Consider the following 20924-nt stretch of genomic DNA (forward strand, 5'->3'; position numbering starts at 1 on the left):
CAGCTTAGCCCATCTGCACCACAACACTGGCCCTGACCCAAACACTTGAAATGGCCTCTAGTACACTGCCCCACTGAATGGTGACTTCAACAGTAGTGGAATAGCCGTGTACATCTGCATGCTCCCCTGTAAATGATTGGCTAGAAAATAGCCAGTTACACAATTCTGAGAGTTACACATGGTGTCCAATTTGAATGGAAATTCTCATAAATGTTAAGCACTAATGTTTGGGAGGAGTAAAGGATTGTCATCCATAATCATATTTGGTTCAGTCCCCAAATGGCTGCAACTCCTGGGTCTGGGTATGGTTGGAGGCATGAGCCTGGACTTCCATCCAGGTCTCCGACATGGGTTCAGGGATCCAAGAACTTGGGCCATATTCCATTGCCTTTCAAGACACATTAGCAAGGAGCTGGATTGAAAGCAGAGCACCTGGGACTCAAACTGGCACTCCTGATATGGGATGCCAGCATTAAGGGCAGCAGCTTAACTGACTCTGCCACAATGTGTGTCCCCTTAAAATATTAAGGTCACACCTGAAGATCACCTAATGCTCTATATATCTTTAAATTGATCAGTTGTTAGATTGAGAGGTACTGATGAGCTCTGGATATGACCACATATATGATATATGTTACATTAGATTTATGTATATTTCCTGTATAGATGGTCTCTGATCTTCTTTTCTCCTTAGATTTGTTTGAGTTATTTCTTATATATTTGAGTAGTGTCTGATTAGAATAAATGTGAATTTTTTTCTAAAGGACAAGTACAATTTTGTTTTCAGTTATTATGAATTCTGCTTGTAAAAAAAATTGATTTGCAGGTTTCTTATGTAGTTCTTGGCATACATCTGATTTTTCTCCCAACTTATACCTGCCTTTTCTTTTCTGCTATTTTCTTGAATTGCTGTCCTCCCATTGAATTTGCAGGATGAAATAACCCTGCAGTTACATGTTGTAACTACTCACTTATTGCAAACACAGTGCTTGAGTGTGTCACACAATGGATTGGTGCCACCACAGGACCCCTTCTGGTCACCTCTGCTAGAGATTCTTTTTTTTTTTTTTGTAAGATTTCTTTCTTTATTTATTTAGAAGATAGGGAGTTATAGAGAAGCAAAGGCAGAGGCAAAGAGAGAGAGATATTCCATCCACTGGTACACTCCCCAAATGATTGCAATGACTGGAGATGGACTGATCCAAAGCTAGGAGCCAGGAGCTGCTTCTGTTTCTCCCACACAGGTGCAGGGGCCCAAAGACTTGGGCCATCCTCTACTGCTTTCCCAGGCCACAGCAGAGAGCTGAATTGGAAGTGGAGCAACCAGGTCTTGAACTGGCGCACATATGGGATGCCGTCTCTGCAGGAGGTGGCTTTACCTGCTAAGCCAGAGTGCTAGCCCCTGCTAGAGGATTCTTATCATCAGATAGATGCAAATACAGTCAACTGGGAATATGTTTTTTTGAAAAAAAAAAATGTAAAAGATGTTGAATGAAGGTGCCCCAAAGTCTGTAGTTCACAAACTCACTAGCAAATGTGAATAACAAAATAACAGAAAACATGGAAACAGAATTTGATTGATGTTGAAATGTAAGAAGGTTTATGGGAAGGATTTGAAGAGGAGCGTGTAGAATCAAGTCTTGTCTAGAAATTTGATTACTAGGATATGAGGTGGTGTAAGCAGCCTATTGGATTAAAGGGACAGTAAGAACCAGTGAGTCACTGAGCACAGTTGCGGAAGCAGTAATGAAACCACTGAAATGTGCAGAGATGGATGTAGATCATTTTCTAGAGGGAGAAACAATAAGAAAAATGGAGGCAAGAATTGGAAAATATTTTCTAGCAAACCTACAGAGGCTCTAATCTTGGCAACTAATGAATAATGTGATAGCCTTTATAAAGCTGAGCTCTAGGCAATTTTTATTTTCTTTATATAACATGACGCCTTAGAATATATGACTGGGAAACAAAGCGTCAGTAGGAAAGGACTTGAAAAATTTGAGCAGAAGACTTCAGAGGTAAGTTCTCTATGCATTTCTTGAAAATACTGAGAACCAAACAAATTACTATAACGCTTACAGCATCACATATTAGAATCTCTAGAAATCAGTTGAGTTCCCTACTCTGAGGAACGAAGGAGAAAAAGAACAAAGAAAATGAATAGAACCTCAGAGACGTGTGGCAGAATCAGCAGAAGAAAGCATGAGACAACCATATGCGGTCTACTAGAGACTCACTTTAGACTAATGAACAGGTTAAAAGTGAAAGGATGGAAAAAGAGGCACCATGAAAATAATAACCAAAACAGATCTGGAATGGCTATACCTATATGAGAAAAAATAGACTGAAGGTGCAAAAATTATTTCTAGAGGCAAGGAATGATACTTTATAAGAATAAAGGGATCAATATATGAAGAAGATAAGTTTTTATAAACCTATATACACATAACAATAGAGCCTCATGAAGCAAAGTGGTTGGAATTGAAGGAAGAAACAGAATTCAGTAGTAATCGTGAAGACTTTAATGACTATTTTTTTTTAATAGGTAATATCAAACAATTTTATGTAGTACAAGCAAGTGGTATTTATCCCACGTAAGCAAGGCTGTCAGTATTTAAAAAAAAATCAATAAATTGGACATACTACACAAACTGCAAAAATGTTAAATGATCACATCAACTTTTGTAGAAGATATTTGGCATAAAAAAACTGAGCAAACAAGGAACAGAAGAGAAATTCCTCATCTAGATAAAGAATATCTACCAAAACCAGCTTTAATAGTGAAATTGGACAGTTTTCCCTTAAGTTGGAGAAAGGGGCAAGTGTCTTTTTCTCACCACTACTTTTCAATATTATGGTGGAATTACTAGACAGTGCAGTAACACAAAGAAAGGATACAAAATGCATACATATTGGGAAGGAAGACATAAAACTGCTAGCAAATGTCATTATTGCATGTATAGAAAATTCAAAAGTACATCATAAGTACCCCTGGAACAATGTTAGTGTAGCAAAGTGGCGAATTACATGTACAATTTCATTGTTGTTCCATGTATGGGTAAGAGCTAGGATTTGAAATTTAAAAACAAAATTAAGCATCATTTAAAATTGCATCAGGTTAAGAAGCAAATCCCAATCGGTGTCTTTTAACTGGACAGTTCAGGCCATTAACGTTCAATGTGACTAATGAAAAGTGGTAACTTTGCCCTGCCATTTGCCAAAGATAAGTTCTAATATATGCTTTGAATTCCCTGTGATCTTTTGCTGTGAGCTTTCCTTCCTTTATCTTCTTTCATACTGATGACCGTGTTTCTGTGTTTCTGTGTGTAACACATCTTTAAGCATCTGTTGCAGGGCTGGACGAGTGGCGACAAATTCTTTCAATTTCTGTTTGTTATGAAAAGTCTTTATTTCACCTTCATTCACAAATGATAGCTTTGCAGGATATAATATTCTGGGCTGGCAGTTTTTCTATCTTAGTACCTGGGCTATATCTCGCCATTCCCTCCTAGCTTGTAGAGTTTCTGATGAGAAGTCAGCTGTGAGTCTGATTGGAGATCCTCTGAGAGTAATCTGACGTTTCTCTCTTGCACATTTTAGGATCTTTTCTTTATGTTTCACTGTGGAGAGTTTAATTACAACGTGTCGTGGTGAGGATCTCTTTTGGTCGTGTTTATTAGGGGTTCTGTGAGCTTCCTGTACTAGGATTTCTCTGTCCTTCTCCAAACCTGGGAAATTTTCTGCTAATATCTCACTAAAAAGGCCTTCTAATCCTTTCTCCCTCTCCATGCCTTCAGGAACTCCTAGAACCCAAATGTTGGGTTTTTTAATAGTATCCTGAAGATTCCTGACAATATGTTTTAGATTTCTAATTTCCTCTTCTTTTCTTTGATCTGACTGTATCCTTTCCTGTTCTCTGTCTTCTAAGTCCGATATTCTCTCTTCTGCTTCACCCATTCTGTTTGTAAGGCTCTCTATTGTGTTTTTCATTTGATCTATTGAATTCTTCACTTCAGTCACTATCACAGTTTCCTGTTGTACTAATTGTTTCGTTTCATTTTGATTCCTCCTTAATATTTCATTTTCACGAGAGAGATTTTCTATCTTGTCCATTAAGGCTTTATGTAGTTCAAGAATTTGTTTTTGAGAACTTCTTAATGTTCTTATCAATTTTTTGAGATCTGCTTCTTGCATTTCTTCTATGTCATCATCTTCATAATCTTGAATTGGGGTGTCTTTTTCATTTGAGGGCGTCATGGTGACTTCCTTGTTTTTATTACCTCGGTTTTTGCGTTTGTTATTTGGCATATTGGAGATATTTGGTTTCTTCACTGTGGTGCTTTTTCTTGTTATACTATGACTCTAGATTAAGTGAACTATCTGTTTTTGATGGAGCCTTAGGGCTTGAGATGGGTGTGGCCTGAGAGCTCTGTTTGGTGTGCCAAAGGTGACACTCCCAGGTTAGGCGTGGTTAATCTCCCTCTCTTTCTTTTATTGATTCAAAAGGGAAGTAATTCCGCACAGCTGAACGAAGTTGGAGGTAGTTAGCAGGCAAATGATATACCCACAGGAGCCAGAGATTGGAAGCTCTTTCCCAAGGACCACACAGGGAATCTGTTCGGCCCTCAGAGTGGGCTCAAATTCTCCTTCAGTCTCCCACTGGGTTGCCAAAGTTACGGAATTGTAGCGTCTCTGGAGAGTACTCAGGTGAATTCCGTGAGTTCTCTCCCCCACCGTCTCTTTTTTCACAGTCTCAGTTCAGTAGCACCACAAATTTACTAGGTCCTAATCTCCTGTTAATTCGCCCCGCCCAGAGTCAGGTTTTTCTGCTAGGCTCAGGGCTGGTGCAGACCTGAGGTCGCTCTGCTTATGACGTATGTCCAAGATGGCGCCTGCTCTTTGTCTTGCTTGCCCTTGAGAGGTGAGCGGAGAGAGAGAAACCCGTGTCCGTACCAGTCACCTTTTTTTTTTCTCTCTCTCTCTTTCTTCCAGTTAGCCTGGTGAACTCTTCCCCCCCGGGGGTCGTTCCCTCTAGTCTCCTCTCTCCGCTTGCCTGCCGGTGTCTCGGGCTATTGAGGTTCGGCTCACCTCGCGTTCCAGCGCTGGTGTGTTGAGTCTGCCGCTGGTGTCCCGAACTGTGGGCTCCCACGCTCTCCACGCAGGTCTGCTGTGAATCACGCGTTCCAGAAGAGTTTCTTCTGCTGTTTCCTCCCCTACTCTTCCTTGAACCTGCAGTATCTCCACTTATTAAACTATCTCTCCCCGGACTATCAGTGTGCTCCCTTCCTATTCCGCCATCTTGACTCCTCATGACTAATTTTCAAGTCTTTTCCAACTAGATAGAGACCAACAAGGAAATATGAATAGAAGGCTTGACTCATAATACCAAGCAACCACACATAACAGACATCTACAGAACTCTCTGCTTCCATAGATATGTTACACTGTCTAGAGTGATTGTATGTTAGGTCACAAACAAGCTTCACTAAATTTTGTGCTACAACAGCAAATCAATTAACGTAGACATCAATAACATGATGAAATTTGGGGAAATCACAAAAATGTAAAATTAAACAGCAATAACTAGTAAATAAGAAGCTTAATTAGAGAATACTTTGAGATGAGTGAAAATAATACATGCCAGCTAGAGCGGTGTGTAGAGGGAAATCTGTTGCTGTCTCTGCCTATATGTAAATGAACAAAGATGTCAAATCAGTAACTTAATCTTCATTTGAAAGTAGAAGATGAGCAAGTTAACCCCAAAGGAAGAAATGAGTAAATGGTGAAGATTAGAGCAGAAATAAACAGAATATAGAAAATAATAGAGAAATCACTCAATAAATATAGTTAAGTATCTTTCTGTGCCAGGCATTATGCACAGTGGTTACCACCATGTCTGTCTCATCCCCATAATAAAGGGTTCCTTGAGGGAAAGAGAGTAAATGAATTGTCTTTGTCTTTGAACATAGTACTCAATGGCAGTTGTTATATGTGTTTTATTTGAATGATTAGTATTCACTGCATGTCATACTTCTATCAGTGACATTTGGAGGTCTCTACATTCAGTTCTGATTCTGTTGGTAATGATATGAATAGGCAGAAATTATTGATTAGCTTCTGATTCATAGAAATTCTGAAAAAGGTATAAGTTTCCAGTCCTTTTTACAAATGAGGAAACTATAGATAGGGTTCTAGGTCAAGGATTGCACAGTCATCAATGTGTTAGAGATGATTCTACCAAAGCCGGTAGTCCTGTTCTCACCAGACCCTGCTAAGTACTAGAGTAAAACCTTACTTGCAGCTGTACAGACTACTGCATGTAAACAAGGTGCTAAAGAAATCCTTGTCCCAACAGATGACAACAAATGACCTTTAAGCCAACCAGGTAGACACAGTTGTCCATGAGGGATGTCTGTGGCAAGCTCTGACAGCAGCTGCTGCTTGTCATGGGCATTGCACTCAGATCTCAATGCTGAGAGCCATGTAAGGGATTGCAAAATTGATTTTCCCTCCTATGATGGCTTTTGTACCCTTTAGCAACCCAGGCTTATTTTTTGATTGAACTAGACCCTAGTAATTTCCAGACTAAATGGATTTCAGAAGTTCTGAAAGGCTGAACTGCTTGAAAAAGGCACAGCCTATATGTGGTCACAGAGGGAAGCTTCCTGTTAAGCCAACTGCACTCTAAATATTGAAATGTTATTTTCACAGCTAATGCAGTTTTTCCAGATGGATTATTTTTCAAACTTGGTTGGCATTAACAGAAATATAAATTCTTATTATTGAAAAACTACACTTCTTTGAGTTTGAAATGAACCAATGTTAGAAATGATGTTCTCTGAGTGGAAAAGTGAATAAAGATGTATCTGTTGTCGCTTGTCCCTGATGCAGCTTTCCCCAAGAATGTCGTGAGCAGTGTACTCTGATTCCCTTGGGTAGGTAAAGGAGTTACCTTAGAAGGTTTGGTAATGTCTAGGAGTTAATTCCATAAGGGACTATCAGTGGCTAATGACAACAATGCAATGCATGATAATCACCTGACATATCCTCCTCAGTTTACAATAAATGGTTCCTCCCCATAGGCCAATTTGAAAAGTAATTCTGCAGTTTGTCTTGGTTGATGTCTCATCTTGTGATGCCTTGTGATCCATGGTGTCTCATTTATGTGTTCCCAACTGTCTGCATTGTAAAATTTTGCTTAGTCTTAAATATTATTTTATTGAGGTATAATAAGCATGCAGTAAAATAAATGAATATTTAGTGAACAAACTATTAAGTATTTGTGTGCATGTATTACAACCAAGAAAAAACATCAAGCATTTCTGGAACTCCATGAAGCTTGTTTGTGCTTCTTTTCAGTCAACAGCTATTTCACAGTTAACCATTTTCTAACTTTTATCACTATGTATTTGATTTGTTTCTGAACTTCGTAATTGTGGAATTATGCAGCATCTTCGCTTTTTTTTTTTCTGGTCTCTTTTACTCTACATGATTCTTATGTGATCCATCCAGGTTCCCATGTAGAGGACTTCATTACCTTTTTTTCCATCAGAATGTTTCCTTTTTGGGGATCCTAGACAGGATGACCATAGCCACTCGGTATGATGTGCAAATAACCCATCCATCACTGCCAAAGAAGGATAAGTTAAATAAAAATAGCCTCTGATCAAATTTATAGAGAGGGGATGACTGCCATGATCTATCTAGAAAAACGGCATCTTACATAGTTATCCCTTTAATGAGTCCAGGCATTATCACTTGTGAGACAACTGCTTCTATGACAGTTTATACTTCCGAAAATCTCTGATAAGAAAGTGGTGTTATTCTTTGGCAAGAATGGAAGAAAGTACTGTGTCGTGATTCAGAGCCAGCAAATCATGTTTAGTCATATGTGTACCATTGGCACCTCATTGATGGTGCCCAAGAGCCAAGTCATGTTGATGCTGTAGTGCAGAGACCCTGGTGGAGAATGTAGAGACCAAGAAGAAAGGGTCTTTAGAGGTCATGCTCACCACATACATTAAAGAGTGAACAAAGTGAGATTGGTGCAGAACTTCCGTGAGATGAAGCCTTGTGAATAAGGGTGATTTTACATGCATTTTGTACTGAGCATCTGTCATATTCCAGAACATGGAAGAGACGTGTAGTTAGCAATTCCCATTGTCAACAACAGATACCCTGAATCAACATCATAACTATTTTCCCAAGGACATTTTACTCACAGCTGTTTCTTTTGCTCCCAGCACTTTCAAGTCTGTGACTGTATTTACAGTTTTCGTTCTGCCCATGACATTTGTACTTCTCAGCTCAATGCTTCAGTGACTCTCTATGCCCTTTACATATCCTGCAGCTAATAACTATGCTGCTTGCTTAAGAAAAAAAAAAAAAAAACATGAGTCTCAAGTTGGAATACTTTCAGAAATACGAGGTAGAATCTCCTGTAGCTGGACTATGTTTTCTAAACATGGTTTGCAAAGGAAAAATGCTGGTTGATTGCTTGGGCACTGTGGGGCAAGGAGGCATTGGGGAATTGCTTGGGTACTGTGGGGCAGGAGGAGTTTTTGTCTGAACTCTGGAGTTCCTTAATGAAACCCACAGATTTTCACAGACCCCCATAATGAGAGAGGAACCTGCATTTCTTGCTTGTTTACTTGTGGATGCACGAGATACTGGGCCTACTGTGTAAGTTTCACAGTGCCCAGGACAGGAAATTCAATAGGAGGTAGAATTCTAGGAGTGAAGTGGGTTCATTTTGGCTTGAGAAAGAAGAGCCTAGGAGGCATAAAGAACACAGAAAAGCTCAAGAGAACAAATCTGGAAGGAAGAAAGCAGCAGACCCGAGCGAATGCACACGATCATGTGGCTCCTGTTTATGGAGAACCTGCCATGCCTCAGACTCTGTGTTTGTGTCTAATTTAAGCTTCCCAATAGCCCCACGGGACAGCTACACGGAGATAAGGAGGCCAAAGGTCAGATGCCCCTTCTAAGTCACAGAGCTGGTAAGCAGCAGAGCTGTGATTCTAACTCAGGCCTGAGCAAACCCGGAACCCATGATTTTAAGCATGTGTGGTATTGTCCCTGTGTCGACCTCTGTGTTGAGATAAGGGAAGAGATGCAGGACAGGGTGGTTTTCACTGGCAGGTGAAGTGCTCAGGTGCAGGGGACCCGTATGCATGGAGCTACCTACCCACGTGTTTGGAGAATTGGAAGGACGGGTCCTCAGTTTTGCTAAACAGTAGCATTCTCTGCAAACCTGTGGATGCCCCAGGGTGTCGCATATACTGGGGATAATTGCTGCCAGTTAAAAGCTGGATCTGTCCCTCTGAGGAACCTTGGTTTTCTTATCTTTTTTGTTCATCAGCCGCGCTGAAGCTAACCAAGGCCCTGCACAGCTGGAGTGACTGGCTAGCCCTCCAGAAGGCTCTCTCATTCATGATGTCTCACTTCCATCTCTCCAGACTGCCAGAGACATGGAGCACATGCAGTGACTCATTTTCTGCAAAGAGGCTGGGCCACAGATGACATGGAGAGTGGGCTAGATGGGTCCCTGTGCCCTACCTGCTCCTTCCAGCTGGCTCAGTGCTGTGTGATTTACTCTCTTTAAGCATAGACAGAAGAACCAGGGACAATACTTATCACAATTTAAATTAGCTCCCAAAGAGTTTACAGGCTTGTTTGATTTCTTCTTTTATTTCTTGCTCTTTCAGGAGAGGATCCCAAAGGCTTTCCATATTCAGTTAGTAGAGCCCTTCTGGAGCCACCCCACAGCTGTTTCTGGAAAATGTAGCAAATAGTGTGACTCCCCAGTCCTGCTGACACCTTTGGGGTGGGTAGAGCTGCAGCAACCCCAAAGTGTCTGGAATCACTGGGGAGTGCTGTACAACCTCCCCACCGGCTCTTTACTGCACTTGGTGCTGTTCTGCCTCCTAAAAAGCATCAAGTCTTTGTTGAGTGCTAGGAGTTACACTGTGTGCCAGGGACATGGATTTAAACAAAACTCAGCCCTTGTCTTAATGCAAACAACGTACTTGGTGGTTTTTTTTTTTAAGATTTATTTATTTATTTATTTATTTGAAAGTCAGAGTTATACAGAGAAGGAGAGGCAGAGAGAGAGAGAGAGAGAGAGAGGTCTTCCATCAGCTGGTTTACTCCCCAGTTGGCCACAATGGCTGGAGCTGCACCTACCCAAAGCCAGGAGCCAGGAGCTTCCTCTGCGTTTTCCTGTGCAGGTGCAGGGGCCCAAGGACTTGGGTCATCTTCTACTGCTTTCCCAGGCCATAGCACAGAGTAGGATTGGAAGTGGAGCAGCCAGGACTTGAACCGGCCCCCATATGGGATGCTAGCACTGCACGAGGTGCCTTTACCTGCTATGCCACAGTGTGGCCCCACAACCTACTAATATGTCACTGTCAAGTGTCAATCAAGCACGTGAAAGAACATGCAGTGTGATTGCTGAGGAAGGATCGAGTCTGCTCTGAGGAGGGAGAAGAGTTGGGGGTGCTGTTTGAGTTGGGCTTTGGAGCCTGGGGAAGATTTTATGGCATGAGCACTGTAAGCCAGGCAAGGAAGCAGGGGTAGTTTGAAAATAATAATGCCAAGGCGGCTCTGTGATTTTCATGCTCTACTTGGAAGAATCATTCACTTATCTGTTTCCTCAAGAGTTTGTTTTTTGAGTCATTAGTTTGTGCTGGACACTCGGTGGCCATGGAGACTATAGCAGTGAGCATGACTAGCCAGCCACCTGCCCTTCAGAGGCGAAGGCCCAGGGAGGGAGACCAATGTGACCAGTTACCTCCATAGTTCCCAGTGTACCTACACAGTGACCCAAGCTTGTCTCAGGATGGGTTTCTTCAAGGAAATGGTATCTAAGTAGGATTCGGGAAGGTGATTCAGGAGTTAGTCAAATGAAAGGTGAAGAGCATCCTGACATTGAGAACTGTTATGGTTGAACTGCATTCCTCTGAAGCTCATATCGAAACCCTGGCCCCCACGACCACAGAATGACACCTTTACACAGGTGCTGAAGTCACAGTGGGGCTGTGAGGGTGGTTAGGTCAGAATGAGGCCCTAATCTGATCTGACTAGGGTCCTTATAGAATGAGGAAATTTGGACATACCCAGGAGAGCACAGATGTGTGCACACGAAGGAAGGGCTTTGCGAGGTGACAGAACAGTCGTCTGCAAGCCCAGGGGATGTCAGGAGAAATCAGACCTGCCAGCACCTTGCTCTTGGACCTCCAGTCTCCATAACCATGCAATGTAATTGTTTTCTTTATGTCTCCCGGTCTGTGGTATTTTCTTATGACAGCGTTGTCTGTCACAGCTCTGATGAAAATCAGAAAGGTGGCCAGGGTGGCTGATGACGCTCTTCCTCTGTGTGGTCAAAATGTCCCTTTTCCCTGGGACTCAGGGGCCTGTCCTGTAAGACAGGTGTAATGACTTATCACCATTCAAAGGGTTCTGTCTGGATCTGTGATGCTGTAAACTCTATGCCTTGAACCCTTATAATCTCAGACCCCTAAAGAAGTAAGCAAGATGGTTATTTGGGAATCTCTTAATGAAACTCAGAATACTTTGGAAAATGTCTTTGATTCACTATGGATAACAGTGAACGATTGACAAATGTTTGCTGAAAGGATGGACAGCTGGTCGACAATCAATCACCAACGTCTCTCCCATGGCTGAAGGGTGGCTGGCTGTCTGGAGAGAGCTGTGGTGCTAACATGCGAAATAATAAACTATTAGGAAGAAGAGCTGAGTGTTGGGATTTCTTGGGGCCAAACTCAGTATTATTTCCTTTTTTCCTATGAAAGGACATTTTGTCATTGTTTTACTATATAACATATTAGGTGAAGACACCAGATTACATTTTCTGAAGAGGAAAATGAGGCTGAGGGTAACATTGTTCTTTGATGTCCCCACAAACCTCAGGATGATCCATCTTTTGAAGGATCCAGTTTTATAGGACGTGTGTAATAATGCCCTTGAGGACACTAACAGTGCTTAGCAGGAAAGATCATGTTGCTAAGATGCTCTGCCATGGGTCCTGGCGTGAGGTTGTCACCTTTTTCTTCTAATCTGATCGTCAGCACCTGCTCTTGTGTTTCCTTATAATTGTACATAGGATCTGGCTGAAGGATAGGCCTTGTGTGCTCATATGGAATGGTGGTAGCAAACTTGGTCCTAGTCTCAAATGTCAAAGCAAACGCTACTTTGCAATTAGAGTCACCTGAAGAGGAAAATATGTGGATTTATGGCAAACACAATATACAGCACTATTTTGGATTGGAAATAAATGCTTTAGGATAGGTCTCTGATACCACCTAACTGCTGCTGCTGCCATGTTTGGCAGGGTGCTACGTACTAGGTGGTATGAACAAGCTGTTTTGAAGAGAAACTGCTTCAAACATCTGCTTCTGGCAACAGAAGTTCTCACCCTGCAGTCCACATCTTGTCCCCATTGAGCTCTGTGTTAGTTCGTATTCAGCGTGTTAATGTAAGCATTCTTTTATAAATGAAGAAACAGACATGGGACGTTAACTGGCTCCAGGTTCCCCAGGCCCCTCACACTCAAGGAGCACAGAGAAGCCTGACGCATGAGCCTCGGGCGCTGCCCTGACTGTGTGACTGTTCTACGGTGAGCATCAGGAGATGGCATGGCCAGGCCTTGTCCATGGCAGACCCTCAGTGCCTTGTGAATTTACATTTTCTCCCTCCCCAACTTCCCAGTAGCTGTACCTCATAAAAGAAGCTACTGAATGACAGACAGGTTAGCCTGTTTCCACAGAGCATTGCCAGTTTATAGAACACAGGATGCTCATGACTGGGTTAGCCAGCCAGCCTGTGCTAGTTGGCTTGGAGCCTGTTACCCAGACGCTGGGCCTATTTATCTGATTCCACGGACACCATGGCCCTAGCTACTGAACTTGGGGGTGAACTGCAGGTGAGTTTGGAATGCCTTGCCTGCTTCCTGGTGGGCCTGATTGGTGTTAAGAAAATGTCTCTTTGTGTCTGACGTCATACATGTGGGTGTTCTAGGTATCCCCATGTTCATATTTCTGTCCAGTGATGCTCCCAGGAGCCTTCTGAAGAGTAGACGAGGCAGAGCTTCAATTACAGCTGGTTTTGCCGAATCCCCAGCAGAATTCTGTTTTCACAGCTAGCTCCTGAAAGGAAGGGGGAAAGTCTCTTGAGGTTGCTTCCATGCACAACAAGGACAGAAAATTGGCAGTCAAAGGGCAAAGAATGCCGCCACTGCTATGGAGAGAGTCCCAGCGCTGGTGCTGTGAAAGTCACCCCAAACACAGAAGGAAGCAAGCTTTTGGGAAGGGGACCCTGAAGCATATGCTTCCGGTGCCTTCCCAGGGAAGGCCCAGTGGGAAGCTGAGTGTGGGCTCCCTTGCATGGGCTGCAGAAGCTGACACAAAAATCAGGCTTCTTGGGGTCATTTGCTAATTTTGCTCTTTCTCATATCACAAAAATCTGAGCCTTTTGCAGCCCACTGTTCTCCATCTACAGTCAGAGTCTTCCTGCTTCACTGTTACCTTTGAAATATTCCTTCCTCTCCCTCTGCCCCTCCACTAACCTACTTTGCAAAAGGCCAATTTATAGGTCAGCACCTCAGAATCAGCTGAGGAGCTTTGCAGATCTACTGATGGCAGGATGTCGCCTGGGAATCAGAAAGATTCTCATTCAGTCACTTTATGGTGGACTAAAAAATATTTTTAAAGTATCCCCTCTGACATCAAACAAATGGGCAAGTCTCCAGGGAGGGCATTGGCCGGGTGACACAGTGATGCAAGGGATCCTTCCCATTGTGTGCCTTTTTCAGACTGTTGGGTTTGTATCCAGTTAATGTATTATTTATTCCTACAAGATAAATGAATTTAAAATGAATGCATAAATAAACAAATACTAAAAGCACGTTCCCTAGGCGACTCTGTGCACAGCCAGGTTTGAGGCTCACTGCATAAACTCACCACAAGGGAGGAAAACAAATCTGAATTTCATAGCCCATTTATCAGTCTTCCAGTGTAGTCTCTGCCTTGTCTCCCCAGTGCTTAGTAGAGGGCCTGGCTGGTGAGTACTCAGTAATGTCTGTTGAATTTAAATCAGTCTCCATCTGCTCTCTACAGCAGACTGAGGCGAGCCTGGCTCGTTGCACCCTGTGTGGCTTTGTGCATGGCCCCTGTGGGCCCAAGGGCCACATCACTGTATCCTGCATGATAAATCCCAGCTTGGAAGTATCTGCCACTGAAGTACTTCCCACCACCAGGACTGGCCCCCAAATACAAGGGGGCTCCTTCTCTGATCTTGTTCTTTGAAGATCTTCAGTAGTGATCTGTCGAGACAGATTTGGAAAAGGCCTTGGGTCAAAAGTCAGAACTGTGTATCCAGAGAGGTTTGGGGAGTTAGGGAAGATTTCATTGAGGAGGAGGGTACATCTTGAGAAGACACCTCACAGGGAAGGTGGGCTTAGGTGTGCAGGCCAGCAGGTGGTGGGATGGGGATGGAAAGTCTGACCTGAGAAGTGGCTGTGAGTGGGAAAGTGTGTGAGTGAGGGAAAGAGGGAGCAGCAAGCTGTAGGAAAGGAGCCCTGGGGACTGCAGGTGGGAGCCAAGTTGTGGGAGGGCTCATGCCAGTATGCAGAGTCTTCCCAGGGCTCATGGAAATGTGTTTTATGAAAAAACTAGGCATCGATTTAAAACTGTTTTTCCACCAAAATTTCTCTTTTGATTCTCCATTTTCTGTGAACTTTTTGAAGTACCCTTGTAATACAAAAACCGTTGTCAGTTTATATAATGACTCTATTATTATAGTGATTAAGTCCTGGTTGGGGAAACAACTTGGATTATGTCTCTGTCGCTAAACTGGGCTGCTATTTTAAGCAAGAAGTATGCCCAGGCGCCTGCAGTAGAGCTGAGCAATCGGTGAGAAAGCTGGCTCTCTAGTGAAAGAATGCTTCCTGGGACAGTCATGGAGGCTTTTATGGTGAACCTGCTGAGGACCATCAGGAGAGAGACAGTGAGCGGGAAGAATAAGGAGATAATCATTCCTGAAACAAAGAAATGCAAGGGCAGAGAAAATGGCTGTTGTCTCCATTCGAACAGGCAAAGAAGTGCTGAGATGGGTAGTAATACAGGGTAGCCCAGGACACGAGAGAAGGAGAGGCCCATGGCAGAAACTGATTCCCTGGGCTCAGAGGCAGAGCCAGCCTGGTCCTTTGTCCTAAATTCTCAGCTCAGTGTGGGTGGAGTGTGCTCTTCATCCACATCTGAGAGCTGCTGGGCAGACAGAATCTGAGCTGTGTCAGCAGGGCTCCCACCAAATGCCCAGGGATGCTAATGTCTTGAAAGAGACCAAGCTAATGGAGAGTAGAACAAAATAACACACTGTAAAAGCCAGCACTATTTGAAGGAGAAAATAGAAAAGTAATCATGCAAAATTATTTTCTTTCAAAGTCCGATTCATTCCTCCAAGACAGCAAAGGGCACCCGGTGAGCATGGACTTAGAAATCCCAGCCACAAACCCAATACTGATTTGTTTTGTGGACTAAGCAAACTTAAACAGTGGCAATCGTCTTTTGAAGCAACCTCATTAGATGTGTCCTGCGTTCCAACTCTTGCCACTTTCAGCTTTAGTTCTTACAAATCAAGCCACATTCCTTAACAGAGTTTCTCTCTCTGTCTCTGTCTCTTCCAATTCCCATTATTAGCTCTTTGCCTGGGACATGGGGATGCATACAGAAGAGGTGCCCATGCTGTTTTGTCTGCTGAGTGGAACTTCCCCTTAGGCTACTTCAGAAACTAGCTTGGTCCTGAGGGAGCTCTGAAATATCAATTTGCATGGGAAAAGACCCAGGGGAACCACCTGGGATCACAGGAGCTGGGCCTGCACTAGGACGAGGTGAACAAAGTAAATGAGACACACAATCCGAGTAGATGTTTGCCCTTGGGGTAGCACGAGTGCAGGGGAAGCCCTGGGAGTGAGCGCCCGATAAACTCTTCTCCCCGGGCCCAACTTTGACCCTGCCCTGTACCTCAAGGTGCCGTTTACAACACCAGGAGAGCCTCAGTGTTCCACACAGCCAGCCCACCCTTCATTCAGGGATGTATTCATGAATAAGCTTTGCAAGTATCAAGAGGTTTCATCTGTGTCCTGTGGTCTCCCTTGGATGGTAGTCCCAACCACGTCAATGTTGTGTTTTCCTTAGTGCATCATGGAGGAAGCTGACGTTAAATAAGCTGAGAAGGTAAACTCTTGGGCTGTTCATGGTCACCTCTTAAATGTACTTTTTTTACAAGTACATTTTCTTGTTTTGATCTCTTATAAGTGGCGAATGTCCTCTAAATTTGGATTCCTGCAGTTCATTCTTAGGGACTGACCTGAATGAGGCAAAGCAAAGAGCAGCCTTCACTCTCCTGTCACTGCCAACCCTGCCAGGACACAGTCTAGCTCAAGGCTGCATTCTGTACTAAAACCTGTTCCTACCACATCCTAGATTCTCAGTGTTGAATTAAGTGATGGCCTGCAAAAGTGGGTGCTCTCATTCCAGGGTCCTGATTCAGAACCTTGTCAAACCAGGTAATGTCTGTCAGTCTGAATACCAGAGGAGTCAAGTCCTTAGTAGTTGCTGAGTGCTGGGTAATGCAAGAACTAAAAGCCAGGAAGGATGTGACTTTTCTCCTTGTCAGCTCCGTCAATTTGTTCTTTTGTGTCTGTTTGCTTTTATGCTTAGACGTGTCTTCCCTGTTTCCCTGTTTTTGTGTTTCATTTTAATTTTTTATTTAAACACATTTAACCCTTTTATGTTAGGAGTCATTTTTGTGCATGTTCTAAGGAAAGTAATCTAACTCTGTTTTTCTTTCATTGGCTAAGTGTTTTACCTAATGCCATTTATTTTAAAGTTCCTCAAATTTTAGAACATTTGGATCCTTTTGTTGGACAGAAGTCAAACTTTCAAATCTGTAAAAACGTGGGCAATGGCATATCATGTTCTGTTAACTATAAAGTGTTAGATACAAGAGGAGATGTCAAGTAGATCCAAATGTTACGTTCTAGACTTTATATCCATATCTATCTGGATGTACATATATCACTGTGTGTTCTACTGATGCACCCAGAAGAGGCTGCAAAACGTACCTACTTCTTAAAAGCTCTAGATACTTTGGGTGATAGAATTATAATCAATTTTCATTGTTTTCCCTATACTTTCTGAATATCTCCAGTCTGCACACATTATTTAATAATAAAATTATATCAAGATAAAAATGGGAAACTTTTTGGACTGTTTTCTTAGAAAAGTTAAAAATTTTACACGCTTAGGAGAATTTGGGAGCGGTGATAGTGATGGCCGTCAAGCTTCACAGTCTCGGAATTCCATGTGAAATTAGAGCAGCTCCGTGGCCAAGCTGTAGGCAACATTTACCAGAAAACAAACAAACAAAGCAGTGAGGAGGTGCTGGAAGCATGAGCAGGTAGGAGCAAACCAATAGCCAGAAGATCTCCATGCTGTTGTCCTTTTTATGGAGAACAAGAATGAAACATCAGTCAGTATCCAGTAGAGCTCAGAACAGGAAAACCCCAAATAACTGATAGATATCCAGTAGCTAGCAGGCATTCCCTGCAAAGTACCTCAGGCCATGCTGGGAACAGAGGCTGAGATGGGGGAGGGGTGCGTGTGTGATTTTGCTCTGGCAGCACTGGGTGAGGCCCCGGAGTCTGCTCTAATGAGGCTGATGGGGAGCAGTGGCCCAGACCTGCGAATTCTCATGCCCACCAGCCAGAGCCCTTGCTGAGACAGGGCTGCCCTGAGGAGTAATTGCTGGATGTGCAGTCAGAACTGAGCAGAATGTGGGTACCAGGGACAAGGAAGGGTGACATCAGAGAGGAAGTGGGCCGGGAAACCTCAGGAAGCCACTATTTTTGAAGATTGCACAAGCACTGAAGAGAGAGCTCTGTGGTCTGTGGCATTATAAAGCTATCCTGAACCATGCTGCATTCTAGAAGTTCAGAGAACCCCTTACACATAAAAATGAGCAACAGAAAAATCTGTGTCTAGTTATTAGTAATAAAAAGAGAGTAAGGGACAGAGTCATATTCCTGCAGACAATGGAAGTACAACAGAAAGAAGAAAGTTACACTCTCAAAACAGAATTAAATATATTATTTCAAAACAAGCTAAAAGAAAATTACATAAGACATCAAAAACAACACAAATCGGAAAATACGGTATATCACACTATGGAATACTACTTAGCCATTCAAAAAATGAAATCCTATCTCTTGCAACAAAATGCATGCAACTGGAAACCATTATTCTTAGTGAAATAAACCAGTCACCAAAAGATAAATATTGTATGTTTTCTCTGATATGTAGTAGTTAATATAGAATACAAAAAATGTTTAAGAGTGAAACAGCATCTAATGATTTGGTTGCTGTTTTCATTCTTGCGTATACTCCTGTGGAACTGCGGTCTTTCTACTTTTTGCTTGCTGAATATTATGGTTAGTGTTGTATTAAGCCTGTGATTGTAGAGTAGATTTAAATTATGTTTTTGCAAAATTTAATAAAACAGGTAGGAAGGAGGTAGATTGAGAGAGGGAGAGAAATATTGTTATATTCTTAGAATTATTCATATGAAATACATGAAATCTGTTTATATTAATAAAAATTTTAAAGAAAAACCTTAGAAGTTAAATGACTGAACTCAGGAAAGAAAAATAATATAAAAGATTATGGTCTTCCTATTTTTTTTCACCAGATGTCAGAGAGGCATAGATATGAGAACTGGCAGTGAGCATTAAGTAAATAGGAATCTGCAGAACTAAACCAGAGTGAGACCAAGCAGGAGAGGGTGTGGTTTGTAACTACCATATGCTGTGACAGCATAGAGCCTAGAGAACCCCAATAGGTATAGGAGGAGCAAGTGTAAAACTGAAACAAAAATAGTTTGATGTTTTCAGTAGTCACAGTGTCGCCAATCTGAGCATCAGTATCAGTAATGTTATTGGATACTTTGTGTGTACAGTAAATGAAAAAGAAAAACGGCAGACTATGGGAAATTCTCATTCTGTCACTCCTGCTACTCTTGAGAACCAAGGCTTTCTTGATGTGGAACAAAGGAGGTTCTCACATAATACAGAGAAGGCTGAGTTCTGTAGGCTCAGATTTCATCTCTCCTTTTTTTAAATATTTATTTGAAAGGTGCAATTCCAGAGAGAGAAAGAAGGAAAAACAGAGAGACAAAGAAAGATCTTCCATTCTCGGCTTCAGTTTCCAAATGGCTGCAACAGCCTGGGTTGGGTCAGGCTGAAGCTAGGAGCCAGGAGCTTCTTCCACATCTTCTATGTGGGTGCAGGGATCCAAGAACTGGGGCATCTCCCACTGCTTTCCCAGGAGCATTAGCAAGGAGCTGGATCAGAAGCCAAGCAGCCAGGACAAGAACAGGTGGTCATACAGGATGCTGGCATCACAGGCGGCAACTTTACCTGCTACGCCATGACACTGACTCCTTTTTGTGTGTTTTTAATTGAGCAACAATGGTGGTGGTGTGGTGTAGCAAGTTAAACTGTGGCCTACAGCACCAGCATCCCATACAGGTGCTAGTTCAAGTCTTGGCTGCACCACTTCTAATCCTGTTCCCTGCTAATGTGCATGGGGAAGCAGTGGAGAAAGGTACAAGTGCTTGAGCCCCTGTACCCGTGTCAGTGATTGGAAGAAACTCCTGGCTCCTGGCTTCAGCCTGGCCTGGCCTGGGCCATTGTAGCCATTTGGGGAGTGAACCAGCAGATGGAAGACCTCTGTCTCTCTCTGTGTCTCTCCCTCTTTCTGTAACTCTGCCTTTCAAATAAATAAAATAAATATTAAAAATAATTGAACAACAAATACTCCATAATAAAATGTCAAGCTTCTATTTTGTAATGTTGATTGCTGAGAACTAAAAAGTCGCATCTGTCTTCTCCGCTTCCTCAACGTCTGGGCTGCTCAGGGAGCCTCTTGCTATCTCCTTTGTGCCTAAAGAATGTTCAGACCACAGGTCCCTGTACCCAGAAACCCTGCCCTCAGCCCCACCCTGCATTCCCAGTGGAAACTCTGAACCTGTCTTCTTTCTCTTTTCCCTCCAGCTGCTTTTGGGCCAGCTTGCAAAGCTAGATCTGTGCATTTCAAGGTAAGAATCTAAGTTCAATACTTCATCAAAATATGTCTGTCCTCTGCTTTTAATGCACATTTCATTTGGAGGCCATGTAGTGCTAGTGCAAAGAGTCTGGCCTGCTGCAGCATCTGCTGTCTTGGCTAGGTCAGCTGGCCCCAGTGATTGGCCTGCAAGTGGGCTGTAATACTTACCTCCCCGGGCTGGTGTCAAGGCCAGGGAGCTAAGCAGTCAAGTAGCCAAGCAGCCAAGCAGCCAGCAGCTTATCCATGATACTGTCTCCTGGACAGTCTTTGTTTAACCAGCTCAATCTTCACTTGGTGGTGTAACCCGTGCCTGAGACTTGCCCCGTGAATTTTCACTGTGTGCATTTTAGGTGCAATCACTAAAGGAGGATACCAATGCCTCCTACAGTTCACTAGAATTGGAATCTCCCCCTTCCTCTCTCTTTTTCTTCAGAATACTGAAGGTATGCTAGATGGTTAAGTATTTATACCCTGCTAGTGAACATGCATATTGGTAACTTTTTCTAGAATGACATTCGGCAATAAATTGCAAGAAGTTCAAAATCTGTAAAGCTCTTTATCAACATGTCTTGTAGAAATTTAGCAATGATTAGTGACATGATAAAAAATGCATGTGCAAAAGTTTACAGTATCATTACTACTGTCATTACAATTTCATTTGAATTCATCTAAAAGGGAGGATATGTAATATCTAAACCTAAAAAAAAAGACTGGAATAACATTGGAAAAGAGGGTTTTGGGATA

The 20924-nt window shown here is 42.7% G+C and overlaps 1 long non-coding RNA gene across 3 annotated transcripts in view; it reads left to right on the top strand.

The window, feature by feature from the left end:
* Positions 1 to 20171, top strand: part of LOC149126065 (uncharacterized) — a 296586-nt gene extending 276415 nt beyond the window's left edge. For 2 of the 3 annotated variants that reach the window (XR_016236141.1, XR_016236144.1), the window contains one exon: positions 20129 to 20159. This is a non-coding gene — a long non-coding RNA (uncharacterized LOC149126065). Of the gene's footprint in view, positions 1 to 20128 lie in introns of all 3 variants that reach the window. The other variant, XR_016236143.1, reaches the window with a different exon arrangement.
* The last annotated feature ends 753 nt before the right edge of the window (positions 20172 to 20924 follow it).

This window comes from Oryctolagus cuniculus, chromosome 6, assembly GCF_051225735.1.
Source record: "Oryctolagus cuniculus isolate XC-2025 breed Fujian yellow rabbit chromosome 6, ASM5122573v1, whole genome shotgun sequence".
NCBI classification, from domain to species: Eukaryota; Metazoa; Chordata; class Mammalia; order Lagomorpha; family Leporidae; genus Oryctolagus; species Oryctolagus cuniculus.